This window comes from Scylla paramamosain, chromosome 16 (genome assembly GCF_035594125.1).
Source record: "Scylla paramamosain isolate STU-SP2022 chromosome 16, ASM3559412v1, whole genome shotgun sequence".
Taxonomy (NCBI): Eukaryota; Metazoa; Arthropoda; class Malacostraca; order Decapoda; family Portunidae; genus Scylla; species Scylla paramamosain.
In genome coordinates this window covers 24832605-24841265 of record NC_087166.1, presented here as the reverse complement: position 1 = coordinate 24841265, position 8661 = coordinate 24832605, and the positions used below count along the sequence as shown (strand labels likewise).

The 8661-nt window shown below is 46.9% G+C and overlaps 1 protein-coding gene across 3 annotated transcripts in view; it reads left to right on the top strand.

The window, feature by feature from the left end:
* Positions 1-8008, top strand: part of LOC135108177 (mucin-2-like) — a 91723-nt gene extending 83715 nt beyond the window's left edge. For all 3 annotated transcript variants that reach the window (XM_064018949.1, XM_064018950.1, XM_064018951.1), the window contains exon 4: positions 7054-8008. The gene's annotated coding sequence lies outside the window, so the exon portion shown is untranslated. The remainder of the gene's footprint in view (positions 1-7053) is intronic.
* The last annotated feature ends 653 nt before the right edge of the window (positions 8009-8661 follow it).

Here is an 8661-nt window from a genome sequence, read left to right as displayed (position 1 = left end):
ATAGTTGAAGAGCAGCAGCCGTGTATTGGGGCTGCGGTGGCGGGGCGGCGCACACCCCGCGGCTGGCTGCGTGTGACGCCACGGAGAGAGCGGAGGCAGGGAAGAAAGGCAGCAGGCAGCGTGTGGGGCTTCCCTCAGGCCTAGCGGTTCTCGGTCCCTCTCTTGCCCCCTCCCCCCTCGCTCCCTCTCTGTAGTGGCTGATGCTATCTGGACCGCCGCGCATCACCATACCTGAAGCAAGGTAATGGTTGTCCAGCACGCAACCTGCACCATCAGGCTACTGTGTGTGTGTGTGTGTGTGTGTGTGTACCTAGGTTTAACTGTTATTAGTTATTATTCTACTGATGTTTGTACAAAGAAATCCATTGAAATTTATATTATTTGTAAGCTATGGTCAGTAAGAGAAAGAGAGAAAGATTCTCTCTGTGTATACGTATGTATATGTTTGTGTGTATACGAAGCCTACGGGCGAGCAACTACGGGCTTGTGGGCGGTAAGGCAAACCGCAGACGGGCAGTGAGCGGTAAGCAGCAGGCGGCGGACTGTGGGCGAGGGCAGCTGCCTTGCGAGTACTGCCGCTGACGGTGATGGACTATTTCAGGTGTTACGCCCGGCGCCTCCCTCACACACCGCTCCCCACCGCTCCCGCCTTACGCCTTGGGAGTTTTCTTGCTTTGAGACAGTGTGGTAGAACTCGCCAATACCTCGACCCCGCAGCACGCAAGCACAGACGCGCCTCCCTCGCCATTAAAATGCACACAACTCGTTCTCTTCTGATATAGAAAATTATCTTGGCTTTACCGATTCGTATTTGTCCATGAGTGATTCTCTCTCTCTCTCTCTCTCTCTCTCTCTCTCTCTCTCTCTCTCTCTCTCTCTCTCTCTCTCTCTCTCTCTCTCTCTCTCTCTATCTGACGTCCTCTTTTAATCAGTCCGTCATATTTTCTTTAAATTTATTTATAATGTTCGTAGTCACCCGTCAGGTTGAGTCCCACTTGTCTGTTACTACTCTTTTGGGAAAACTTATTTCAGTAGGTCTTGGTTTCTCTCCTCATATATGTGTGTGTGTGTGTGTGTGTGTGTGTGTGTGTGTGTGTGTGTGTGCGCGTGTGCGTGCGCGCGCGCGTGTGGGTGTAGGCGGGCGTCTGAGGATGGGGAGTGCTGCATAAAAAGTCGGGTTAATACTGGCGCAAAACTTCAGGGAAATTAATTTTTGTGTCTGCGTCAAGAGTTGTGGACGAGACGCAAGAGATACCTTGACAGCGTTACCCCCACCACCACTACCAGCCCTAGTACTACCCCAACCCCCACCACCACAACCACCACCACTACCAGCCCTAGTACTACCCCAACCCCCACCACCACAACCACCACCACTACCAGCCCTAGTACTACCCTAACCCCCACCACCACAACCACCACCACTACCGCCACCACCACAACTTCCGAGAGCGGCGCATGTCTCGTAGTGTGTGTGTGTGTGTGTGTGTGTGTGTGTGTGTGTGTGTGTGTTGTCATTGTAGGAAAAATTGAGTGCCGGGTGTGTTGGAACTCAGTGAGGTTTCGACACTCTCTCTCTCTCTCTCTCTCTCTCTCTCTCTCTCTCTCTCTCTCTCTCTCTCTCTCTCTCTCTCTCTCTCTCTCTCTCTCTCTCTCTCTCTCTCTCTCACACACACACACACACACACACACCGCGTAGTGTAATGGTTAGCACGCTCGGCACACAACCAAGAAGGCCCGGGTCCTAATCCCGGGCGCGGCGAGGCAAATGAGCGAGCCTCTTAATGTGTAGCCCCTGTTCACCTAGCAGGAAGTAGGTATGGGATGTAACCCGACGAGTTGTGACTTCGCTGTCCCGGTGTGTGGTGTATCAGTGGTCTCAGTCCTACCCAAAGATCGGTTACTATGAGCTCGGAGTTCTTTCCGTAGGGTAACGGCTGGCTGGGTGACCACCAGACGACCGTAGGTGAAACACACACACACACACACACACACACACAGAGAGAGAGAGAGAGAGAGAGAGAGAGAGAGAGAGAGAGAGAGAGAGAGAGAGAGAGAGAGAGAGAGAGAATGAGTCACTATGTATAATGTGATGCCTGAAATGACGGGGTGACGAGGAGCACGTCACACGAGGCACCACGTCGCCTCTCCAGTCACCAGTAAAAACTCCCTCCTCCAACCCTACTTAGTCCACTCCCGCCCTTCTCTTCCCTCTCTTGCCCTCTACCCTCCTCACTCCACCCCCTCTCCTCACTCCTCCTTCCCCCTCCTCACGTAACAATATAACCAAATGCACAACAAATGATGACCGTGTTGAGCAAGAACCGTGATAAGAACTGGACAATAACTCTCTCTCTCTCTCTCTCTCTCTCTCTCTCTCTCTCTCTCTCTCTCTCTCTCTCTCTCTCTCTCTCTCTCTCTCTCTCTCTCTCTCTCTCTCTCTCTCTCTCTCTCTCTCTCTCTACACGACCGCCTGTCTGTCACTCTGCTGGGAAATTATCATTATTTTCTACGTGTGAGAAAGGCTGGAGAAAGGCACAAAGAATAAAGGGAAAAAAAAAAAAACGTTAATTTGTCTCTTCCCAAAACAGTTTACTAGAAAGCAGTTCCAAATGTGGTGAGCAATTTAGTGCCGGAAGTGACTTTGTACGTCATCCCTTAAATAGCTTAAGTGGTAGAGAAGGGGGAAAAAAATGTACGCGCGCGCGCGCGCACACACACACACACACACACACACACACACACACACAGAGAGAGAGAGAGAGAGAGAGAGAGAGAGAGAGAGAGAGAGAGAGAGAGAGAGAGAGAGAGAGAGAGAGAGAGAGAGAGAGAGAGAGAGAGAGAATTCCGGAGTTTACACACACACACACACACACACACACACACACACACACAGAGAGAGAGAGAGAGAGAGAGAGAGAGAGAGAGAGAGAGAGAGAGAGAGAGAGAGAGAGAGAGAGAGAGAGAGAGAGAGAGAGAGAGAGAGAGAGAGAGAATTCCGGAGTTTACTGGCGAAAAGGATGAGGGTGGAGATAATGGTTAACTTCTATTAGTAAGGTCAACTTGATAATGTTGCGGACACTAATGCACTGGGACCCGCCGGAGCTCATAGGAATAAATATGAAGACACTGCCTCGCTGCCACGGAATGCGCTACGTATGTTTCCCTGCTACGCTCCGTGTTTTCTGCTGTGCTTACTGGGCACTAGCTACAGCTATCTTCCTCGTAAGGTTTAGTAAGGAACTGTCCGTCTCATCACCAACACTCATGAAAGGAGAGCATCACTGAGTCAGTTTTAATGCTAGTCTGGAAATTAAACTGATCGTGCTGGCGATGCATACAAGGTTAGCTTTTCAGCGACCGAACTAATTGCTTGTACGTACGTCCATTTGAGGTTCATTGAGGAATTGTCAGCCTGATCACTAACACTCACGAAAGGAGAGCGTCATGCATGAGTCTAGTTAGGAAATTTAGCTGGTCATGCTGGCGCTGCATACGAGGTGAACCAAACCGGTTGCTTGTACATTTCTGAGTAATGAGTCCAACAGGCAAGATTACCACACGGGACAGATCACAGGGGACGCACAGACAACACCTCCTCACTGCGCGGTATACAAACTTTTGTGTTCACAGGAGCCGCAGCTGGAACAGAGGAACCACTCTCGTCTCTTTTACCGTAAGGACATTGTAGCACTAGGGCAACTTTCTGTGCTCCGCCTTCTGTGTTCGCTGCCACTGTTTGTTCGTCGAGTTTTGATTTACAAAACCAAGCAATGCTAAAGAGTTTGTGCGCCAATCTCACTAAGCATCTTTTCCTCTACGGGCGAAGACGCTTGCATGGCCATTAGCTTGTCTGCTGTCCTGCAGTACGGGCACACTCACACACGTGCCGCTGTGAGGTTTGTGAGTGTGAGAAGAGGGAGACGTGTATGTCAATTATGCGTGAGTCAGAGGGACGTGTGAGGTCCCGTGCTGGTCACCTCACTCTGATGGCCGCAAAGTGTTGTAACAAGACCCCGTCCTCTACCCTTCCCTTGTGTGTGTGTGTGTGTGTGTGTGTGTGTGTGTGTGTGTGTGTGTGTGTGTGTGTTGTTTTCATTGCCGCTGCAGTTACAATTACGTGAAAATATTTGGAGTTTCCCGAGTGTAGCGAAGACTTCTGGTGAATTTCACTGGTGTGTGTCAAAAGATTATTGTGCTTCCCGTGACGTGAAGAATCAGAATCAGAATCAGAATTTATTTCCATTATACAATGGTTATTCTTTAACATCTTATAGATAGAGATTATTAACACAGAAAACTAGTTAGATGTAAGTACTATATGCATATGTATTCGATTACACACTTGTACATGTATACACATATACATACTCGCATATACACAATGAAATACACATACACACACGCATAGCGCACGCACACACACATACACACACACACACACACACACACACACACACACACACACACACACACACACACACACACACACACACACACACACACACACACACACACACACACACACACACACACACAGTTCGTAAACACACAGGCATACACAAAAGTGAAATACAATAGATCAAGAAAAGCGTACAAATTAAAAGATGAAAATTTATCACTAAAAGATTATAATTTAGAGTAAAACTGTAAAACATTGCATTAAAAGAAAAGAATGTATATAAAAGCAATTAAAACTAAAGCAAAGACAATTAAACATTTGAAATACAATACCTTTAAAATAGTTAAAAGAATTACAACTGAAATTGTTGATGTCTCAAGTGTGCCATCAGACGTCGTTTAAACGAGCTACAAGAATTTGACATAAGTACATCAGACGGGAGACTATTCCAAAGACAAGGTCCTGCTACTGTAAGGGACTTTCCACCTAAACACGTTAAGTATTTTGGCACGTAAAGCTGTTGCTGTTGCCTTGTGTTTACAGCGTGGTCGTTGACATCACACACTCTTGGTAGTGTAAATAGCCACTCTGGTAATTTTTTATTCATAATGTTGTATACAAACACACCCAATTCAAAGTAGTATTTTTGCTTCACTTTAAGCCAACCGAGCTCTTTAAGGTATGGGGTGACGTGGTCATGTTTCGTGGCTCCTCCCAGTGATACCTTTGCCGCAAAATTTTGTAATTTTTGTGCGCGACTGATCTGTGTTGAATTAGCTGCGCCCCATATGTTTATGCCGTAATAGAGCTGGCTTAAGATTAATGTTTGAATCACATTTATTCTACTACTTTTATCAAAGTTACTTTTTATTCTGTTAATGTACATTATTAGGCCGTAAACTTTCCTGCTCAATTCCTTAATGTGTTTGTCAAAGTTCATGTGAGTGTCAAAATATATACCTAAGTTTTTTATTGAATTACTAGGGAAAATAGGGTTACCGTCAACCAACATGTGCGTATCAGCAGAGATCTGTGATAAAAGTCCCCTAGTCCCAACAAACATACATTGAGTCTTTTTAGTGTTTAACAATAGACCATTCATGTTAAAATAAAGTTTGGCCTTCGCTATACATTCTTCGCCTCTTCGTATTAAACCGTGAATATCGTTAATGTCACCGGTATGGATAAATTGCGTGTCATCAGCATACTGAATAACCTGGCAGTTAGAGAAAAAATGAGAGAGATCATTTACATATACTCGTATATTAAAAAGTATGGGACCCAGTACTGATCCTTGAGGAACTCCGTAAGTAACACTGCATTTTTCCGACATGCAATTTATAATTCGAACGGACTGTGTTCTGTCTTTAAGATAGTTGCTAAACCAGAAGGAGTCAATAATTAATTTTGAGCATTTTCTGAGTAAAACATTGTGGCTCACACTGTCAAAAGCCTTGGACAGGTCACACACTGTAATGAAAGACACTTTCTTTCTATCCATATTAGTATATAGTGTGTTGGAGAGTGTAAGAAGAGCAGTGTCTGTAGACAAGGATGACCTGAAGCCGTGTTGTGTGGTACTGAGAAGGTTATTCGTTTCTAAATATTCGGTAAGCTGTGATGCAACCACCTTTTCTAATATTTTAGACACTACAGGCAGAAGAGAAATAGGGCGGTAGTTTTGTGGTTCGCATTTGTTCCCAGATTTGAACATCGGAACAACAACAGAGTGTTTCCAAGACGTGGGAACAATCCCTGTTGCTATGGAAGTATTCAGTATGCAGGTGAGGTAGCTGACGATGCGCGGGCTGCGTGAGTCCCTCAGTGCCGGGTGAGTGGGACAGTCAAGGGTGGTGCTTGTAGACAGACAGGGGCGGTGCTGGTTACACAAATTATGATGGGAGGGAAAAAATGGGCGGTTCAGAGAGAGATTTGGTTTTTGCGTGACTGACCATTCGTCACTCCTGACGTCAAAATCTCTTTCTCCCTCTTCCTCCCTCCCCCTCCCTCCCTCCCTCCCCGACATCGAAGCCTCAGGAAGATTCCTGTTTTAAGTTTTGCTGATGCATATTATTATTATTATTATTATTTTATACTTCCCTAGAGAGAGAGAGAGAGAGAGAGAGAGAGAGAGAGAGAGAGAGAGAATGTGTAAGTGTTTACCTAGCCGAGATACACGAATGTGATCTGGTCTCTGTATCGATACTTCAGTTTTTTCTTTGGGTGACATGCACTAATTGTGCTTGTCATCTCTTATAGTCTGTTCTAGATCTGCAACTTTCTGTACTATTTTTTTTTTTTTTTGGTGTGTGTGTGTGTGTGTGTGTGTGTGGTGTGTGTGTGTGTGTGTGTCCTATAACATGTAGCGCGGTACACTCTGAGGTCGTTACTTATTGTTATTATTGTTTTCTTCACCTGTTTTCAGCCTCGTGAGCTTAGTGATCTGCTTCCCCCCACCTCCACATTCGGGTTTTCCCTGCGAAGCTTCCGCTGACACACATACTTTTTATTTATTTATTTATTTATTTATTTTTATCTATTTCATTTATTGAAGTTTTTACGCAGCATACATGTGACATCTTAACACGTAATTCATTTGGCATTTGGTGCAACTGTGCAGATGACCGTGAACCTTCTTGTCATTCTTGCAGATCTCGGCGTGGAGATGCGAGGCGTCGGGAGGATGGACGCCTGACCACCTGGAGGATGACACCACCTGCACTATCGCTAAGTGATCGCCGCCAACCCAACCCTGACCCTCGAGGATGACTTGTGTTGAAGCTTCAGATTGTACTGTTTGGGCGCGGCGGAGGTTAAGCTGCCACTGAACCCACCTTGTGCGGTTGACGATGCGGTGCTTGTGGCGCGATGACGTTCATTGTTTGAGACAATCTGAGAGGTGAGAAGACCTCGCCGCGAGGCATGAAAAGGATTAGTAAGCTCTTTGGTGGTGTCAATGTGTGTGTGTAACGAACGCAGGAAATTGTACTCGAGAAGTGACTCATCTAGTACGTGGAGTACAAGTGTTTGGGGGTTACCTTTGACAGAAAGAAAAATACTTGATAAAGGTGCCTAACCAGAAGGCAGTCGTGATCAGGTTACCTGCCCGTGTGCCGTGTAACTAAAACTCGTGCCCAGGGGGCGTGGCTGCCACGTATTGCCCTGCTACACATGCACACCCGCCCGCGCCTCCACAGGGACACCCACGGCCAGGACATGTGATGATCGACAGACTCCAGGGCGGATAAGACGACGAGACATTACATAGTCTGATAGTTTTCATCGCGCCCTCGCGGCGTCTGCGAAGCTCGAGTATTTACGTAATATAAGGAAGGCAATCCAACGGTGTTGTGTTTGGGTGAGAGAAGCTTTAATATAATCACAGTACTGAGGAAGACTCGCCTCACCACAGCATTTACTATGCTAGTCCTGCTTGTGTAGAATTAGTGAACAAGAGTAATATATTATATGCCCATAGACAACTACATATATGTGTACACGTAAGTCAAGTTACCTAACCATAGTGTGAGTCAGCGCGTCCGGCGCTTAGAGGGAGCGCAGCCATCTCGCGAGGCCGTCACGGAGTCACATAGGGACGCGCCTTCATCAAGTCAACAGAAAAAAAACTCAGAGACTGCGGCGACCTCCACACCGCCGCCGCAACTCAGGCCACGCCAGGCTACTCAACCTGCGACCCGGCAACAGCAGCAGCAGAATGGACGCCTTCAGGGTGTTGTGTGGCGCCCTCGTGGTGCTGGCGTGCTTCAATCTGGCGCAGGTGAGCGAAGTTGTTGTGGTGGTGGCGCTGATGGTGATGTGATAGAAGTAGCATTGGTGGTGGTGGTGCTAGAAGTAAGAATGGTGGTGGTGGTAGTAGCAATAATAGTAGCGTCTAGAGGAGGAGGAGGAGGAGGCCACCACTTTACCTCTTATTCCTTGAGATTCTGTACAAATGATGCAGAATTCTGCCCACTCGCCCTCTCCCTCCCCGCAACACACACACACACACACACACACACACACACACACACACACACACACACACACACACACCTCACGTCCCCATATATTAATTTCTTCATTTGATGAAAAAAAATTACGAAAAAAATAAAAATACGCAATACCACTAAACCTTTAAGGGTGTACAGTGAGGCTGACTGGTTGACTGATTGATTGAAAGCACCAGGTTTAGAGAGGGGTGAGGGGCCTGGAGCATGGGGGGGGGCGGAGCATGGAGGGTGGGGTGAGGGAGGGGCCGC